Here is a 21,304-nt window from a genome sequence, read left to right on the forward strand (position 1 = left end):
TTTTATTAATCTTGGATTTCTGTGCAGAGGTGATTGATGTCATAATTTGCACTTACTTATGAGAGATATAAGCAAAGTAATGGGAAGTGACTAGTTAACCTCACCATTGTGCAGGTTTTGAACACTGATCTGTGGCCCAAGATGATTTAGCAGAAGAATGATGCTTAACCAATTGAATTACAGTTTGGGGAAGTCATCATAAAACATACTTGAAATGAGATAAAATGATATCTTGGGTTAGTGTCAGTTAAGCAAATTCTATAATTAGAATAAAAATAGCATTGCCATTCTCCTGAGTTCAGACTACCCTCAGTAACTAAGGGCTACTCCACTCTGCCCTAGCTCCTATTGAGCCGTGCAATAGTGGATTAGGTGAATAATTCTGATGCCTCATATTCTAGCGTGATAACTAGGATAAAAGGGTTGAAACAAACATGTTTAGCTTTCACTTGATTGCATATGTGTTTGGTGAGCTTTGGATTTGCTTATGTCCAAAAACTTATTAAAAATCCAAAATCAGAAAATACTGCTTAATTTCGTATGAAAGAAGTTTTCACAGTTTTCACTGCAAGATTGAGAGCAGTGTTAGCATTACTGTGTTGTAGTGACTGCACATAACTTTGTTGAAATTGTAAAACCATGTTGTTTTTTTTTGTCTTCAGTGTATTTGTATTGCCACCTGTAGGTGTTAGAGAATTATCCTATATGGTAGAAGTATTATAATCATTTCTGGTACAAAATGTAATGAAGATCAGAATGACTTAAAGACTCAAGTTCAGATTTCTGTATGTTTGTTACTCAGACTAAGTGCTAAAGCTTCCATTATTGTCAGAAGAGCTTAGAAAGAAATTCAACTTGGGGCTTGATTGAATTACTTACACATAGGTTCATGTCAGTGATTTGAGACTTCCTAAGAAAATCATGCTTATGTGCATGAAAGCATAAGCATGAACATAAGACATGGGTCTTATAAGTGTCTTTTAGCCCTCTGAAATAATAGTAGATTCTAGAGGGAGTATTCTTACATCAACTCAAATAGCCATAGATAGAAATATATGGGCAGTTGAACTGATTTGATCACTGAGCACAATGGAAACTATCCTTCCAATATACAGACATTTAGATACCTGCATTAAGGTTTCTTAAGTAAAAACAGAATTCTCCTATAGCAGTTATATTATATGACTTCTCAGAAACCAGATTGATGGAGAAAGTCAAGTAATAAGTTATATTTAATTATTTTCTTTACCAGAAAACAAAAATAAAAATATATATAAAAAAAGACTAAATCTAGCAAATCTAATCTAACTAGCATACCTGAAAAGAATGAAGACCAGAAGAGAATGAAGACCAGAATTCACAAAGGAATTGAGCCAATGAGCTCTCACATAATCCATCACCAAGATATCAGCAGATAACATCGTTCTAGTTGCCTTATGCAGCCTACCAGATTTTCAATGCCAATTCCAGAGTATGAGTAACTTGTGGATTATATGCTATGCTTCTGATTTCTATGGAGACTCCTTAGATAACATAAATTATTTCAAGAGACAGTAGTTGTATTCTGTGTTAACTGACTCAAGGCCTTAATATTCTGGCTGTGAGAAAAAATGAGTAATATAGATAACTGAATTTCTGGAGAAATAATACTAGGACCAACAAGAAGAAAAGTAAGTCTGTAGCAATAAGCAGAAGTATTCACTATTCTAGACTCTTGATAGGAAGTGTTATAGAGTTAAAATCAAATGATGTAGAGAGGATGATAATGTCCAGGGGAAATCTGCCTGATCAAGGGGCAATATACAAACTTCAGCAAACTGATTAGTTAATGGTATGTAAGAGCAATCCTGTTTATGCCATAGCATGTATATCATTCAACATTTTTAGAGAAACAAAGAAAAAAAACATCCAGAAATAAACATATGGAATGACTAGAATGCTTTGCTGTGGAGTTAATTTAATCTATCTTTAAATATCTTTAGCCCTATCTGAGCTAGTAACTTCAATCATACATTATTGTCAATGCAGAGAAAGAGACACTTCACAGTCTGTAAGCCAGACTCTTTTAGACATCTATATTAAGATGAGATTAATATTTCTTTAGAACTTTTTCTTCTTCACTGAGTAAACACACAACCCTCTTCTGCTTAATTCCAAGAGAATTATCAGTTGACAACGTTGTCATTCGATACCCTTCATACTACAGATTTTTCATTTGTACAATCCTTTAAAATCCCTTAAATCTCTGATTTATCTTTTCAATATGTAGGAAAGAATCCTTGAAAAAATTGTGGCACTGCAAGTTAACTGACACGAGCATCCTGAGCATTCCTAGATTCATATATTCATCTTCTTAGATGTGATTGCATCAATGACAATATATGTAAGAGTCTCAATGACAACTGAACTCTTCAAACTGAGTAAGGCAGAAATGATAAAAATAGGAAGGATAATATGTTCATTTAGTCTTTATAAAGAAAAGTTACTGATTAGTGAAGTCAAGGAAAGGAAAACTTGCAAGTACACCGGACATTTGCAAGTTTTCTCTTTTATCGTTTTGTACTATTGTGAAAAACAATTGTAATTATTGTTTAATAAAAAGCGAGAGAATGTGTCTCAAACAAAAAAAAATGTACTTGAAAATTCTCTATAGAGACAGTGACCAGGAAAACAATTTTATCACCATCCATTTTTTACTATAGTGATAAAATAGCAAAGACTGTTTAGCAGATGGGTAAATGTACATGCAGTATGAAATGTGAAACTGCTTTTGTGTTGTTGTTAGCTCACAATGATCAGAAAGGAAAGGTAAATTACTATCAGATCGTGGTTTGTCTAACATAAATAGACCCAAGGTAATTTGATTCGTAAACTTCTTACAAACCTATTTGGAGTCTGACCTGATATTTTAATATTATGATATCTTAACTTGAAAAGTATTGCAAAAATCATAAGTATTGATATTTTTTGTTCTTGTTTTATCTAGACAGCTATAATCTCTAAAGAAGAAAAGACTATATGGTTTGAAAGCTAAATGAAAAGACAGAAGCTTCCATTGATAGTAAAAAAAAAATCAATAATAGAATATGAACTGTCTTCATGTAAGCTTGTGTAGTTGGACAAGATTTCTGGGAAAGAAAATGAATTTGAACTGAAGTTGTACAAATTATATATGTAAAAAATCTATAAGAGAAAAAAAGAAACAAAAGGCCATTTGAGTCAGTTTCTGCTTTCTCCTGACACTAATAAGGAATCATCACTTAGTGATGGTGTTTAACTATTTTGCTAATGTACTTCAGAACATAGCTGTCATGTTCTGCTGGAACAACAATTTATTGGGTTATATAAAGCAAAGTATGAGCTTAGTTATACATATAATGCCAGATGATTAAATATACCTAGTAAAGTTATATAGGCATAGACTATTTTGTTATGCTGGATACAGAAAACATAATTGCCACTTTAAAATTACGTGCTTCATTCCTTCAGTATTATTCCTTAAGCACAGATTATTCTGAATGACTGTTAGCACATGTTAAATGTAAAAAAAATGTCCAAATATTGTTGTCTTTTTCCTGAAAAGAAGAGAAAAGCTTATAATACATATGGTAAAGGGTGAACAGATTACAGATAGCACTGTAGCATGCTTCTTGAGCACTCATTTATTTAAGATGCAAGAAACAAATGAAGCTGAAGTTTCTTTCTCACTGTTGATTGTGTATTTTGACCTCTGTTAGGGGCAGAAGTACTGCTGTGTGATGCTCTCACTTCCTTAACAGTTGTATCTTGGCACTGTGGCTATTGTCCCTTCAGCAGGGATCCCTCAATTTGGTGGAAGATCAGAAGGCACTGCCTGAGCCTGGCATATTTATAAACTAACATATGTTGCTGCTATACTCAGTCTTGATTGTCCAGGGCACTAGGATGAAAACAAAATGTCTAGTGCATACCTACATTTATAGGTTTATTTGTTTATTTATGTTTTTATTTTAAGCATACTTTTAAGTTCATCTTGATTATTTTCTCTTGTTTTGTAAAAGCATTTTTCTTATTTTAATTAAATATAACAATATTTTTATTAATGTTTTTTTTATTGCTGTTAATATTAGCATAGTTCTATCTTTTGCAGTCTGATGTGCTAAGCCACAAAGTACGTAGGAAAGTACATTTTTACCTTTCTTAACATTTTAGGATGTAATTTTCAGAAGTACAAACAAATTAAAGAATTATATTTAGATTCTGAACTGGCACTTAGTAAAAGCACATATTTACAATTGTCTTTCAGTTTCACAGAATCGCTACGATTGTGAGGCACCTCTAGTCCAACCCCACTGCTAACGCAGGTTCCCTGCAGTAGGTCATACGGGAAAGTGTCCAAGTGGGTTTTGAGTATCGCTAGGGAAGGAGACTCCACAAACTCTCTGGTCAGCTTGTTCCAGTGCTCTGCCAATGCATACAGCAAGTACATTCTTTGACACTCTAAATATGATAGACATTACTTATTCTTAGTAATGGATATTTGTGCCTGTAAAAATCAGGGCAGGAGCAAATTGAAAAATTGAGTCTTTCATATTTGATTTTTCTCTTGTGTCAAAAATCACAAGGGTACTTGTTAGATGTGATTTCATGATGAAAATATGAAAGTAGAGAAAAGTATATGAGTGCACTTTTGTCTTATCATCACATTCCTCATTGAAAGTTCATTACAATGTCCAGAAAGTCATAATCCATGGATGTATCACTGCTGAGATATTCAACTTTACATCAAATTGCATTGCCCAATGTATTGTAGTAAGAAATAAGATAACTACCTACCAGTTTTCACTTTTGCTATGAAAAAGGAAGGCTTGTTAAAAATACAGACTATATTTTACATTGTAGAATTGCTTTTTGCATAATATTACTATTTCTGAATGCAAATGCAAAAGATACATCCATGCACCCCTTACAGCTGACTGACATTTGTTTGTTTGTTTGTTCATTTGTTTATCATTTATAAATAGAAAAGGAAAAAATGCATTTCTATTCAAAGGAATACATTTCTACATAATAAAACAAATGCTGCAGTGTGATCCCTTTCAGGCATACAGCTTGGGAAAGCAACTGCAAGCTTTTTCTTACTTCACTGCTATGCTTTATTGCTGAAGTAAAACACTTCAGGGAGGTATTAAATATGCATGCTATTCTTTTTTTTCTAATTTTAGTGTGAAAATTACCCTCAGAACTGTGTTTATACAGTATGCAAAATAGAGCAGATCTGTGGCAGAGTTAAGAAACCCATGAGGAGGTATCAAAGTTTATGCATCTTACTTCAAATTAAATCTCTCTATCAGCGGGGCGTTTTATAGAGGCAAAGAGATGGGCTGAGAAATGTGTTAGGTGCCTTGTGCTTAGTTGTCATTTTTACCCTTTGCTTTTTAAAACTGAGGAGACCAGTTAGAACTGTTTATGTTAAGCTCTAAAATTCTATTTGCTGACAGTTTTTATGGTTCTGTGAGTTTGACTTGGAATAATTTTAAGTGTCTGCAGTAACAACAAAAAAAAAGTATGTCATACACAACCTCTTCTTGTGAGATTTTAATTTTTTGTTTTGGGACTAAAAGACTGAATCTGAAGTCCAGTTCTGCAAGCATAAATTTCTCTGGGACATTTTTCCATTTTCTTTATTTTTAAAAACAATAATTGTTTAAATTCCTTTTCTAAATGATGCATTGGCTCTTCTTTTGAAGAAGGAAGTTAAAAGTAATGTTTTCCTAGGGAAGAAAAAAAGAAATCTTAAAATGGTACTTAATTAATGATTTTATTCAGGAAGGCATATAAGCACCTGCTTCAAATTGATTACTTAATTTGAGTCCCATCCAGATCAGTGGGAGGTAAGCAACTCCTTATAGTGAAAAAAATGACTTATATATTCAGAAACATCTACAAGTATGTATTTGGAGGAATGAAATATCCATTTGCTCATTCACTGACACTGCAGTACTGTGTTCAATTTGGAGCCAATGTACTCCTTGAAATATGGACCCAATAGTTTGTTAAGGACATTTAAATAGGTAGTAGGATACCAATGATATACACATATATTTTTCTAGTCAAGTGTAACCGTGAGAAAATAGGTATTTCATTGCTCATCTAAATACACTGAATAATTTCTTTTTTGCTAAAATGTGACAAGAAATAACTTCTTGAACTAAAGAGTGAATCTGTTACAGAATGGGGCTGAGGATTTTGGTAACATCTGTATACATAAAAGCTAATGCTCTTCTCTCTTGAAGGCCTGATTTAAATTTCATTTAAATCTTTCCACTGACTTCAGTCAACATAGAAGCTTCCTTTTACATAGGCAATGCTGCTGGGAGGCTCAGCATGAATTGTACATGACCAAAACCCAGAAAAAAAAGAAAAAAAAAAAAAAGAAAGAATATTGGGCAACAGAGTTATTAGAGTGATCAATCAAATTTTCTGTTTTTATTATCTACATATAGTCTTTCACAAGTCAAGATTATACACTTAGAAATAAATGCCTGTTAACAAAAATCCATTAACAGCAAATCTATTTGAAAAAAAAAAAAACAAAACCCAAAAATAACAGTTTTTCTTAGGTCTCTTTATGATGTATCACATCAAGTTTGAATGTGTGAGATAGAGGCGGTATGAAACAGTTTAATCAGATTTGTCAGTACAATACAACAGCATTAGTAATAGAAATATAACATATTTTTAAGCATATCTGCCACTATCAAGCCACTGCTGGACATAGGACTCCCCATGTCTTATATCTTCTGCAAGATCTGGTTAGTCCGTACCCCTGCTGTTCTTGATTAATTTCCAGGCTCTGTTTCTCTTCAGATCTGTTTAGTCTTCTGCTGGGATTCCCAGGTTTTGGCAACTATTCCATAACTGTCTTTATCAATCTGTCATCTTTTCTTCTGGTGAAACTCTTTTACATTGCTCTTGCTGCTCTGGATCTTCTTATATGCTATTCTCATATGTCCAATCCCTTAATTTTGTTCCTTAATTATTAATTTAACTCTTATTAATACACTTTTTTTTTTTCTTTGCAATCAATTTAGTTTTATTTTCTTTCACATGTGGAAATAATATCTCAGTTGATAGATGCAAATAAGCCTGCAATAACTTGTATGTACATATAAATGTTTTCTTTTGGGATACAAAAAAACCTTATATTTTCTCAAAGGAGTATTAACATCTGGAAGGGTAAGAAACCCTCTTCTGGAATTAATCAATTAGAAAATAGGTAGGCTATTCATACATTTTGAATTATACACAGGGATGACAAAAGGAAGAAACAATCTAATAAAGTCTTTCTCATGAACTGATTGGTTGTTTTTATTTTCAATAAGAAATAAATGTTCTGAGCATCTCAGAAGTCAGTGTTACTACAGTAGTACTTGTGTCACCTGTAGTGATTTTCTCCATCTAGGTGTATTTCTTTTATTAACTTCTAAAATGTTCAGAATGCAAGGCTTCCTTTTTCTGAGAATAGTTGAGGTTTGTTGCTGAAGCATACAAGTGTTAGAAATCAAGTATGATTCAGAAATTGTTCTTCTTAGGTCTATTTTCAGGAGATAATGTGCTTCTGTGCTTAATACTTTAACTTGATCAAAGCCTCATTGAAAAATCTTTGTCCACTGGTTTACAAACCATCTCACAGAGTTACTTTAATCATACAGTAATAATGTTCAAGTTTTGATGCACTCATTATGAGAAATACATTGATTAACTGAAGAGAGTGAAGAAACAGAAGTGGTCAGAGGATTAAGATTATTGACTTAAGACGAGCAGAAATTAAAAGAATGTGAGTGTTCACAGATTTGCTAAGAAAGAGCAATTGACTAGCCCTCTAAGATGTGCATACTTAAGACAGAAAGAGAAAGTATCACAGAAAGAAAATGCATAAGTAGTAGGAAAACAAAATAATGAAAATAAAGCAGTCATAGTTGGGGTGAAGATTCGAAATCTCCTAATTTTCCATAAATTTCTGATCTATTTGACTTGAATTGTGATGGGAAAAGTCTCTGTGAGATGGACCATTAGAACTGGAGAAAGCAGAATACATGGAATGACTGTGCCAGATAAGATGGGCAGGGGAAAAAAATAATAATAATAATAATAAAAAATAAATAAATAAAAACAGTTCCAATCTCTTATTTGTATGATATTGATACTAGAGATGGAGAAGGAATGAAGTAAAAGTGCATGTTAAGGTTGAATCAAGTAAAAAATACAGTGTGCTTGGTCTGACTTGAGATTACAAATAAGAGGACAAGATAGTTCATATCATGGCATTCAATATACAAAAACCTCCATTAACTGGAATTTAGTCACATAACACATAACACTCCTTAGTGCCACATGTGACTCAGTCTGCCTTCTTTTCAGAACTGTTTTACCCTGAAAGTCATTAGTTGCTTTTCTTCTTAGCCTGACTGCTTGCTTGCCAATGACAGTTAATTTGTCAGAAGTGCCTCTTCGAAGGAACAGGTACTTCACTTCAGTTTAGAGCTTAGATGTGACTCATATGCATGATCTAAGTGCACTGAGAAACCCCAAAACATAAATGTAATTTGCTACTGCCAAGTTTGTGCATAAATGTCTTGTCGCATTTGATAGCTGTGATGTAGCTTAAGCATAAAGTAAGAATTTGTAAGCTTGTTTTTTTGACCCTGTCAGACTGGAAGACTTCGAACATGCATCTTGTAGGACACTGCTGTGACAGTCTTTGCAGTATCCTCAGTAGAAGAGCCTAAGTTTTTGAGGCTAGATCATTGTGAAGCCATGGAAGACGGTGTAATGGAGTTAGAAAAAATCAGAGACTAATTTTACACAGCAGTTAAGGCTCATATGTAGGGATTTGGATTAAGTGTAGAGAGATTATAAAATAGGTGTTAAGCTCTGATGTTATTTCCAACTTTTATTTTATTTTATTTTATTTTATTTTATTTTATTTTATTTTATTTTATTTATTATTTTTAATACAGAAGTATCACTACTTCATAAATCTTATCCTCTGGAAGAGATGAAAAATCTGTTTGACTTAGGCAAACATACCAGATTTTCCTAGTATTTTCTACTGGTTCTTATCCAGAAATTAAAATCAGAATTTTCACTGATTCTGTAGGGAATATGAACACTCTGCTTCTATCAGATACATTGTTTTATTACAGTGCTGTTTAAATCATTTATACAAAGTAAAATCTCTATATCCTACATGCAGTGGTATTTCATTAATTATAGACACTGAAGTATAGAAACATGCATACATATTCATTTCTAGAATCATAGAATCATAGAATCACCAAGGTTGGAAAAGACCTACAAGGTCTTCCAGTCTAACCGTCCACCTATCACCAATAGTTCTCACTAACCCATTTAGTAAATATGTCATCATTTGCTGAAAGCTTACCCATTCAAGACTTGATCTATGAAGAAATTTTGATAAAAGTTTAGATCTGGCTTTGAGCAACCTTGTCCATAGGAAGGTGTCCCTGCCTATAGCATCTGTGTTAGAACTAGATGATTTTAAATGTCTTTTTCCAACTCAACACATTCTGTGATTCTATGATGTCTTGAATGTGAGAGATAACAACATTCTTTGGAATGTTTAAGATCTGGATTGTAGAATAATATCTTCTCTAATTAGGGTTTGGCCCATTTTACATCTTTTCCGAAAGTTCAAGGACTGAAGGTTTTGAGTCTGTGGAAAATTCATTTGATGCTGATCAACTAACCCCATAAGAAAAGTTTTTCAGTAGGCTACTGCTATGTATCAGTATATCGGCATGAGTTTCTCTTCTTGTTGCTTGTTACTCAAGTTTTTGTGACTTCTAACACCAATGGTGGTGGTCTGGCATTTTAATCTGTGTTTCTTCAATTCTTTCATAAAATACCACTCAGGAAAATGGCCAATAATGTATTACCTAGGTTAAAACATGTGTCTGCTTTGCTCCAGCACCTCCACAAATAGTATTTCAGTCAAAACACAACTGTGTTTCACTTCACAGATCACAAACTAGCATTGCATACAAAAACTGACTAGGCTTGCAAAAAATTAGATAAAGTGTATGCATATATATTTCCAGTTTTATTACTATTGCTTTCTTCCTGGCCTAGAAGAACAGAAGACAGAGGCTGGAGTTAAAGATTTCTGTAGTACGTGGGCATAAATATAATATTGAGAGACAAGACTGGAAAACAAAAGTGAAAAGTCTTCCTGTATTGCTTTTCTATGTGATGAAACTTGCCAAAGGCAGCTCATTTTGAAAAAAAGTCCTCTCCAAGTACTAACTCCGAAATGTGAAATCCTCTGACCAGAACTTCTTTCTCTTGAAAAGTAACAAAGTTAGACTAAGTAAAATCACATTGTGAATAGGTGTTAAATATAATACTAATCACAGATACTCTAAGTAGAAAGAATGAAGTGAATTGTTCTTGCTGACTCAATACTCTTCTTTGCTCTTTGTGGTGTATAGTAGACCTAATTCTGTAGTTCACAGAACATCATTCCTCTAAACTGGCATCCATCTTGTCCTTGAATTCTTTTTTATGAATCTGTCATATTAGAAGTTTCTCAGCAGGATAATTATACATAAAAGTTCCTAACCCATTATTGAAAACAGAGGTGAATTTATTGAGGGAAGAGTGATATAAATAAATGAAATTATATAGTATTAATAGTGAATATTAATTAAATATTTTAGGCAGGAAATTTTGAACAATAGTTTTGAAAATGATTACTTAATTTATATAATACACGTGTGTGGACACCTTTTTAATTTAGTATTCATTACCTGGTTGCTACTATTATTTCACAAAGTCTTGTACAAAATTTAGAAGGTCATTCCACTGGCACAGTTTTGACTGGCCTCAAGCTGTTGATTATTTTGTAGGTTCTGTTTAATTCTCTTTTGTTTTCAAGAAGGTCATGTGTGCCTGCAGATGATGTTTAATGTTTGTTATTTCTGGATGAATGAACTTAATTATCTCTAAAAATCATTTCATCAACAGATGTCTCCTTCTTGTTCCTTTGTAGAAAGTATTCTCTTCATTTTCAACTACCTTTCTTCCTTCCTTCTTTCCTTTCCTTTCCTTTCCTTTCCTTTCCTTTCCTTTCCTTTCCTTTCCTTTCCTTTCCTTTCCTTTCCTTTCCTTTCCTTTCCTTTCCTTTCCTTTCCTTTCCTTTCCTTTCCTTTCCTTTCCTTTCCTTTCCTTTCCTTTCCTTTCCTTTCCTTTCCTTTCCTTTCCTTTCCTTTCCTTTCCTTTCCTTTCCTTTCCTTTCCTTTCCTTTCCTTTCCTTTCCTCTCCTCTCCTCTCCTCTCCTCTCCTCTCCTCTCCTCTCCTCTCCTCTCCTCTCCTCTCCTCTCCTCTCCTCTCCTCTCCTCTCCTCTCCTCTCCTCTCCTCTCCTCTCCTCTCCTCTCCTCTCCTCTCCTCTCCTCTCCTCTCCTCTCCTCTCCTCTCCTCTCCTCTCCTCTCCTCTCCTCTCCTCTCCTCTTCTTCTCTTTTCTTTCTTTCTTTCTTTCTTTCTTTCTTTCTTTCTTTCTTTCTTTCTTTCTTTCTTTCTTTCTTTCTTTCTTTCTTTCTTTCTTTCTTTCTTTCTTTCTTTCTTTCTTTCTTTCTTTCTTTCTTTCTTTCTTTCTTTCTTTCTTTCTTTCTTTTCTTTCTTTTCCAGTCCTACTGTTCCCTCTCTTCTTATATCTGATAGATTTCTCCTCCAGGGCAAAGCTCTATCTCAAAACCAAAAATGTGTAGCTGTTTAAAATCCACTACAGAGTTCTACAAACATTGCCTGGTGCATGTTTGAACACAGCCATTAGATCTGTCCAGGCAGCTTAAAAACAAAACAAAACAAACTAACAAACAAACAAAAACCTACACTTTTATGACAAAGAGACAAAAATGTTCAGGGTTCAAAAACCATGAGGTATACAAAGAGGAGGTTATCCTTCTAAGGTTAATGCCACAGTTGATAGCATTTATATTTTCTGGTAAATACTCATGACCATATGCAAAAAAAGTTTGAAACTAGATTTCAAAGACAAATAGAGAGCTCGCATTTGTACTTTAGATCTTTTATACTGTCATAACTTAGAAGAGCTGATAAAACAATATTTTAATCCATTATTATTATAGTGCCTGTGAAACAAGTAGCATTAAATAAGTATATTTTTATAGTGTGCAACAAAATATTGTCAGCTATAATAGATAGATAATAGATAGACAGACAGACAGATAAACAGATTCTCTTTTGCCTTCTAGAGACAAGATCACTTAGGTCATAGGAAAACAAGGAAAATATCATTACCTAGCTTCCCTTCAAAGGATGTAGTTTTGGGCCCCTTGTTGCAAGAAAGACATTGGGGCCCTGGAGTGGGTTCAAAGAAGGGTGACAAAGTTGGTGAGGGATCTAGAGCACAGGCCTTATGAGGAGCAGCTGAAGGAGCTGGGATTGTTCAGTCTGGAGAAGAGGAGGCTCAGAGAGATTGGCTGTACCAGGGGAGATTTAGACTGAACATTAGGAAATACTACTTTTCTGAAAAAGTGGTCAGGCACTGGAATGGGCTGCCCAGGGAGGTGGTGGAGTCACTGACCCTGAAGATGTTCAAGGAACATTTGGATTTTGTGTTGAGGGACATGGTTTAGTGAGTACTATTGGTGATAGGTGGATGGTTGGACTGGATGATCTTGAATGTTTTTTCCAACCTTGGTGATTCTCTGATTCTGTGATTCTCCAATTTGAGACAACTAGTCTTATGCTTTTGGCCAACTTTAAAGCCAAATTCATGAGCAAGTTTTAAAGACAAATCAATGACAGTTCTCAAAATTGCATTTTTCATTAAAATCTGTTCATTTACATACATGTTCCGTTGGTATGTTGACATAGACGATGGTTTCTTAAAAAAGAGAGTCAACAGCACATCACAAAATTAGCACTGTCTTTAACAGAAATTCCTAACATTTATTTCCAGCACCATGATCAAGGCAATTGCTAATTTCATTTAATAGTATGACATTTACCTATTTCTGTAAATTCATATAAGAACCACATATACTCATCACACTGAGACTTTCAGAGAACTTATTATCTTAATTTATATAAGCTACATCTTTTTTTCTTTTTTCTTTTTTTTTTTTTTTCCCATGAATCCTACACCACAGTACATATTACAGAAGAGAATATTTTCAAATACCTTCTCATTTTAGTATTAGCACTACTTATCACTGTATTGTTACCCATAATGCCTAAAAGCATTTGCCATGGATCAAGACTTGCTTTTATGTGGTATAAGCACATAGTGAGACAAGTGTCCTTTCTTTGCATCACTGACATTGTGAATACAGGACAGTAGGATATGATAGTTGTTGAAAGGGTTGTACTTTGTGCAATAAAATACAAGAAACTCTAGAATAAATGGTTCCATATGAGTTAGTTTCCCATTAAAGTCAGTAGATAGAAATAGATACTTTTAAAATAGGGATCTAATTTAGAGATCAAAACCAAGAAAAAAAAAAATAAAATAGTGCAACGTGTATAGATATTTCCTTTCATTTAGTACAAAAGGGTGCCATGGATACTAAGTCAAACAAAGAATTCTATAGTATGGACTGTGCAAGTTACATTAAATAAATCATAAAAATAATGAAAGAACATTGAGGGTGTTTCTGCAACAAGAAAAACAAATCAGATAAGGGAAAAAAATATTATCCTGCAGCGTTGTTACTCACATATCTTTTAATATGTTATATCATGGTGTTTTTTTTTTTTTTTTTATATATATAAAACAGCATAATGCAAATACTAAACTGAGACCTGGACTACTCTAATTTTGCTAGTATAATCATGTTGGAGCAAAGTGCCTGAGGTGTAAAATGGATATTATGCAAGGGGAAATAGTGCAAATTTACTAATAGAAAAATAAGTGCCCTTTTTGGTATATGATTTTTGGTTTGCAAGAATTTAGTTAAGATCTTGAGGCTATATATCTGTTGTGATACATGGCAGAATATTCATCAGAAACAATTACTGCCTGATTTACAGGGGCTCCACATTCCCAAAATGTGACTTCTTTTTTACAGGTCAGTTTGAAAGATGGTGCACTTAACCATAAATACATTATGTCTTAAGAAGCAAAAATTATCATCAAAGAACAGATACAATATCTATTGTTTATTGAAAAATCAGTGTGGCGCATTGTTCTTCATGACATTCAAAATAAAGTAGATTTTAATGATTAACTCTTTTCCTGATAATTGATTAATTATGGATCCTGATATTGATATATATATATCTATATATCTGAGTCAGATTTTAAATTATTTGCTAGTAAGAGGATCACTGTATATTTATTTGAGGCATTTCCCTGTGTTTACCTGTGCAGGCATTGAAAAAAATGAGGTGTGACTATATGCACTGCTCCAAATGTAATGTCTCCTATTTCATTTTGTTGATCTTTGATGTCAGAGATGGATGTTGGTAGTATGGCAGTACAGGTCAAACCTTCCCACCAATATTTCACTACATTTTGTTGCTGTGTTATACTCGCTGACATTCATTGGTGCTTGCTGAATGTTTATGGAGACCAAATGGCGAATGTGAGTGGACTGAGGCAGTGAGTGGTGTGTTTCAGCAATAGATGAAGGGTGTCCACCAGGGGTCTGTCTTGGGACCAGTACTCTTTAACAGATGACAGATAATGGGATCAAGTGTACCCTCAGAGAGTACCTCTCTCTTACAGAGAGAGTGGTGAGGTACTGGAACAGGCTGCCAGGAGAGGTTGTGGATGCCCCGTCCCTGGAAGTGTTCAAGGCCAGATTGGATGGGGCCCTGGGCAGCCTGGTCTAGCACTAAATGAGGAGGTTGGTGGCCCTGCATGTGGCAGGGGAGTTGGAGATTCATGACTTTGAGGTCCCTTCCAACCCTGGCCATTCTGTGATTCTGTGATTCTCAGTAAGTTTGGTGATGGCACCAAACTGAGTGGTGCAGTTGATACTGCAGAAGAGAGAGATGCCATCCAGAAAGACTGTGATAAACTTGAAAAGTGGGCCATGTGAACTTAATGATGTTTAACAAAGCCAAATGCAAGGTGTTGCATTGACTCAGGGCACTTACAGATGTGTATATGCACAACTCACTAAGAGCAGAACTGTCGAGAAGGACTCAGGAGTTCTGGTAGATGAAAAATTCAACATGAGCCAGCATTGTGTACTTGCAGACTGGAAGGCCAACCGTATCCTGGGGTACATTAAAAAAGCTGTGGCCAGCAAAGTGAAGGAGGTGATTGTTCCTCTCTACTCTAACCCTTGTAAGATCTCATCTAAAGTATTGCATACAGATTTTGGGCCCCCAACACAGGAAAGATGTGGGATTATATACAGGAGGGAAATAAACTTTTTATGTAGCTAGATAGTGATAGGAACAGGGGGAAGGGTTTTAAACTGAAAGAGGGAAGAATTAGATTACATGTCAGGGGGAAATCTTTCACTGAGAGGGTGGTGAGGTTTGGGAACTGGCTGTCCACAGAGATTGTGGATGTTGATATTTCTGTCCTTGGAGGTATTCAAGAGCAGATTGTATGGGGCCCTGTGCAACCTGATCTAATGCTTGATCTAGAAGTTGTCAACACTGCCTGTGGCAGGGGGGTTGGAACTTGGTGATATTTGACATCCCTTCCAACCCATGCCATTCTACGATTCTGTGACTCTACAATTCTATGATTGTATGATTCTGTGATTATATGATGATTCTATGAAGATTCTATGATCTAAACTGGAGGGCTGGGCAACCACCAACAAAGCAAGTGCTGGATTCTGCATGTGGGACAGGGCAGACTGTTGGATGAGGGGAAGGAGAGGAGAGCCATGGAAAATGATCTGGCTGATCTGGTTGACAGAATATTGAACATGAATTAACAATGTGTCCTGGCAGCTGAAAAAGCAACCATGTCCTGGTGTGCATCAGGCACAGAAGTGCTCGTCACTTGAGGGAAGGGTTTGTCCCATTCTGCTTCGTGTTTATGCAGCCTCACCTTGAGCACTGTGTGTAGTTTTGGGAACCACAATATAAGGACATGAAACTGTTAAACTGAGTCCTAAAGAGAGCTTCAAAGATGATGAAGAGTCTGGAGGGAAAGATGTATGATGAGTGGATAAGGTTACTTGGTTTATTTGGTCCAGAGAAAGGAGTCTGAGGGGAAGCTTCATGGCAGCTTTCAGCTTCTTCATGAAGGGATTGGAGAGTCAGACTCCATTGATCTCTCTGATGACAGCAATGGAACCAAGGGACATTACCCATGACAGGATAATGTCACGTTGGGTGTTAGGAAAGTATTTTCAGTGAAAGCATGGTCAGGCACTGGCATATGCTCCCCAAGGCAGAGGTAATGACCACGGACTGATTGAGCTCAAGCAGTGTTTGTACAATGCTCTCAGACATATGGTTTGAATTCTGGGTTATCCCCTGTGGACCTCAGTGATTCTGTTTGGTCCTTCCAACTCAGGATATGCTATGATTCTGTTATTCTATGAAATATAGGCATTATTCCAAGAAGCATAAGAAGGACTAGATATTAGAAGGATGTTACAGAAGGCTAATTAGATGAGTCTTGTATTTATAAAAGCTGGTAGCCAGAAAGTGAGGAGCTGCCTGCTTAAAAAAAAAAAAAAAAAAAAAAAAAAATTGGTAACTGCACTGTTAACAATTGTGGTTTTACAGTGCTAGAAACCCAGTGGCTGTGAGATCAGTTCCCTGTTTCTAATATTTACAAAGTTTCATGTAGAATTATTATAGCATTTGATTTTCCTGGAGTTAAGTAATCTCTGATTTAACCTTGTTTATCTGGGCTTTGTCACTTTGATTCTCCTAGCACTGCTGTCTGTCCATTTCATCTAGGCATGGCAGTTATGAAAATGTTTTCAACAATTTATTATTATTATTTTTAATCTTAGTTCACAAAGTAACTAGCAAATTATACTTAGTAAAAATAATTGAGAATCAAGTCCAATTGGTTTCCTCTATACCCATATAATGTAAGTGAATATACCACACAGAGGATAAGGCATTTGAATAGAAGAGAAAATGTTAGTCTAGTTTTCTGTAGAATGCATAATAAAATACTTTCTTCCCTCTTTTCCTTCCTTTTCAAGCTGAACATATAAAGAGGATTGAGTTAAGGAATTTTTTCCTTGCTTTTCTGTGTTATCAAAGTAGGGGAAAAAGAGGAGAAACAATTTCCTCTGGCAGGCATATGAGATAGCAACAAAAGTGAAGTAGGTTTTATACTGGTGCAGATTGTATATTGGCTTGAAAAAACTTTGGTCCTCATTCTGACTCATTTTTTGGAATTAAGAACATTATCACAAGTTGTATAATTGAAACAATTTGTTCCAGGGTCCTTAGCCAGTAGTGTTCCAGAAACAAGACAAATTACACAGAAATTCTCCCAATATATTTGTTAGAACAATGTAATACATGCCCAAGTGCACTGGTAGCAACAAAGCACTGATGATATTACTAAAACACTTAATTAAATTGTTGCTCATGCAGTAAATACAACATCAAACTCCGAGGCTTGTCCTACTGTGGTGAGGGACATTAAAGCTACATAGTAGACAATGGAAACAAGGACATGCTTCAGGCATAATGAAGACCTGAAAAAAAATCCCAAGGAGATGAGGAAACAAAAGCAGCCCACAACACATAATGCATTAAAAGATATTAAATCAAAAACTATTTTACTTTCCTTTTATGTAAGTGAAATTCCAAATAAATTTTTCTGCAGCAGAAATGAATGCATCAAGAATTAAATAAAACTAAGGCCTTTTATTTCCATTTAAACTATTACATCTACAATGAGCATAATAACAGTATTTGAGAAAATTTTCAGCTACCACACATTGTTTTTCAACATCCACCATTAGCTGTGCATTTTAGTCACTGATGAACAAGAACCTGCATGGCATACTCGTAAATAACTGCATCAGCGGAGCTGATCCACTGTCTCTGTTGCCACTGATGAAACACACCATCCACCACCTCATTGTGTTAACATCCACTTTTTAATCTCCAAAAGCATTCAGCAAGTGCCGGTGAATATCAGTGAATGCAATTTTTTCCACATGGAGGAATTCAATTACACACCTTTGCTTTGTATGCACTTCCATGTCAGAAGGCATTCTGTCAGACTGCCCCTCTGCTGCCATCTGTCACATGGCAACAAAATGTAATAAAATATTGACAGGAAGGTTCAGCCTCTGCTACCTCACCATCAGCATCTGCCTTCGATGTCCTGGGCCAAGACAATAACATAGGAGGCATTACTATTGGATTAGCCCTCATATGTACTTAGAAGATTATAATAATGAGTAAGAAAATGAAAGAAACTAAGATATTATCCTTTTTTCTTCTTCTTCTTCTTTCTTTCTTTCTTTCTTTCTTTCTTTCTTTCTTTCTTTCTTTCTTTCTTTCTTTCTTTCTTTCTTTCTTTCTTTCTTTCTCTTTCTCTCTTTCTCTCTTTCTTTCTCTCTTTCTCTTTCTCTCTTTCTCTCTTTCTCTTTCTCTCTTTCTTTCTCTCTTTCTCTTTCTTTCTCTCTTTCTTTTTCTTCCTTCCTTCCTCCCTCCCTCCCTCCCTCCTTCCTCCCTCCCTCCCTCCCTCCCTCCCTTCCTTCCTTCCTTCCTTCCTTCCTTCCTTCCTTCCTTCCTTCCTTCCTTCCTTCCTTCCTTCCTTCCTTCCTTCCTTCCTTCCTTCCTTCCTTCCTTCCTTCCTTCCTCCTTCCTCCCTCCTTCCTCCCTCCCTCCCTCCCTTCCTCCTTCCTCCCTCCTTCCTCCCTCCCTTCCTTCCTTCCTTCCTCCCTCCCTTCCTTCCTTCCTTCCTTCCTTCCTTCCTTCCTTCCTTCCTTCCTTCCTTCCTTCCTTCCTTCCTTCCTTCCTTCCTTCCTTTCTTCCTTCCTTCCTTCCTTCCTTTCTTCCTTTTTTTTTTTTTTTTTTTTAATATATTTTTCCTCATCTTTCATTTCCTCATAGAAGAAACAATGAGTTTGTAGTTACAAACAATTTTGTGTAAATAGGAAGGTCTGGATAGCTATAATGTCTTGCCTGTTACTAAATAATTTATCTCTTTGTTTTGATAGATCTATTTTCTCAAGTATTCTAAATTTGAATTTACTGCCCTTTAAAACCTCTAAATTATAAATATAGATATAAGAGAGAGATGGGGAAAAATCCTTTGTTTATGATATTACCATTTAATTCTTCGCTGTGTGAGTTGGGGTGCATAAACAAAACAACAACAAAAAAAGCAATGAAAATGACAATGAGATTTTTACTTGAGGCTGTATTGCTCCTTGGAGGACTAAGAATGGTTTAGTGAAAGAAGTCTACTAAAAAAAATGCAGTGGTTCTTTTCTTTAGTGCTTTCAGCAGGTATAAATGTGTTGCATTGTTTCATGATGGTGATGATACAGACTGACACATTCCTGCTCACAGCATTTAGATATAAAATCAAGTGTAATTATGACTGTCTGCACTTAATTTCATAGCTAAGTGGTCTTAGAAGACTGTCTGCCATCAGTTTGGAATTCTTCCATTCTAGTCTCCTGAAGGAAATGAGAATCAGAACAAATGGTTTTAGAAGTCAGATATTCTTTTATACTTCTCTGATAGTTTAAAGCATTTGATGACATGGTAGCACATCAATTCATAATACTGTGCTTTCTGTTTTTTATCCTCCATTGTGATAGAACTGATTTATGATTGATGAACAGCATGAATTTGTAACTGACCAAGTAATATTTTAGTAATTCTACATTCTAGCTCACATCTATCTAATATATTTAATGACCATGTGTTTTAAACATGGGGATAGTTTTAGCCGAAAACATAGTCTTGTATTACTTTGTTCACTGCTTAGAATCACTTCAATTTGTTTCCTTCCATAATATCATCAAATTGTGACAAATTGTGTATTAAAATATCTTCAGGATACTGGATTCTGCAGAAAAGAAGAAGGACATAAGAGTCACTGTTTATGAAACAAGACTTTGTTCAGGAAAGCAGGGCGAAAAAAAAAAAAAAGGGGGGGGGGGGGGAGGGCTGCTATCTTGCTAAAAAACTTCTGACAGTCTGTCCTTCTGGAAGTGCAGCCCATTTCATAATTGCTGATAGGGACTGACAATCAAAGTGCATGGCTGTAGGAATGTGGAACAGAGAAATATAGTAGCATTGATAGAAGATAGATAAATGAAAGGGTAAAAAAGCAAATAGAAGCTGAGGCTGATGTTTTTTGTTTCTGTTTTTTTTTTTTTCCAGATGTTTTAAAAATTTTATTTATATGTTGCTCCTTTTTTTTTTTTTTTTTTTTTTTTTCCCCTAAGAGTAATACCATTTCTTGGTAAAGGGTTAAACATAAATTTTATATTTTTCTGCTATTGTTTCTACCTACACAATTTTCTCTTTCTTTTTCTTTCTCTTCTTCTTCTTCTTTTTCTTTTTCCTTTTCCTTTTCCTTTTCCTTTTCCTTTTCCTTTTCCTTTTCCTTTTCCTTTTCCTTTTCCTTTTCCTTTTCCTTTTCCTTTTCCTTTTCCTTTTCCTTTTCCTTTTCCTTTTCCTTTTCTTTTTCCTTTTCCTTTTTTTCTTTTTCTTTTTCTTTTTCTTTTTCTTTTTCTTTTTCTTTTTCTTTTTCTTTTTCTTTTTCTTTTTCTTTTTCTTTTTCTTTTTCTTTTTCTTTTTCTTTTTCTTTTTCTTTTCCTTTTCCTTTTTTTCTTTTTCTTTTTCTTTTTCTTTTTCTTTTTCTTTTTCTTTTTCTTTTTCTTTTTCTTTTTCTTTTTCTTTTTCTTTTTCTTTTTCTTTTTCTTTTTCTTTTTCTTTTTCTTTTTCTTTTTCTTTTTCTTTTTCTTTTTCTTTTTCTTTTCCTTTTTCTTTTTCTTTTTTTTTCTTTTCTTCCCCTCCCCCCCCTTTTTTTTTTCTTTTTGAAAAACAATATTGTATTTAATAGATTTCATAGCTTAAGAGAAGTCTCTGTGGCGCAATGGGTTAGCGCGTTCGGCTGTTAACCGAAAGGTTGGTGGTTCAAACCCACCCAGGGACGTAGGTGTTTGTTTGAGTTTAGAGGTATTGGTCTTTTGAACTCACCTCCAACTTTATCCACTCTATGATACATGCTTTACATAATCTTTCTCTTCTGAAGTATGAAAAAAAAAATGCCATGTACAAGAAATAGTGTTATGTACTCTGTTTCTAAAGCACTGAATGGAGTCTGGCATATATAAATATTAAAGCAGCATCGTATTTTA

The 21,304-nt window shown here is 34.8% G+C and overlaps 1 non-coding gene across 1 annotated transcript; it reads left to right on the forward strand.

Annotated features, from left to right (window-relative positions):
- The first annotated feature begins 21,025 nt into the window (after positions 1-21,025).
- On the forward strand, positions 21,026-21,099 carry TRNAN-GUU (transfer RNA asparagine (anticodon GUU)). The gene has a single exon. It is a non-coding gene; the product is annotated as a tRNA-Asn (tRNA).
- The last annotated feature ends 205 nt before the right edge of the window (positions 21,100-21,304 follow it).

The sequence above is a fragment of the Phasianus colchicus genome, chromosome 1, assembly GCF_987193195.1.
Source record: "Phasianus colchicus chromosome 1, bPhaCol1.hap1.1, whole genome shotgun sequence".
In the NCBI taxonomy this organism is placed as follows: domain Eukaryota; kingdom Metazoa; phylum Chordata; class Aves; order Galliformes; family Phasianidae; genus Phasianus; species Phasianus colchicus.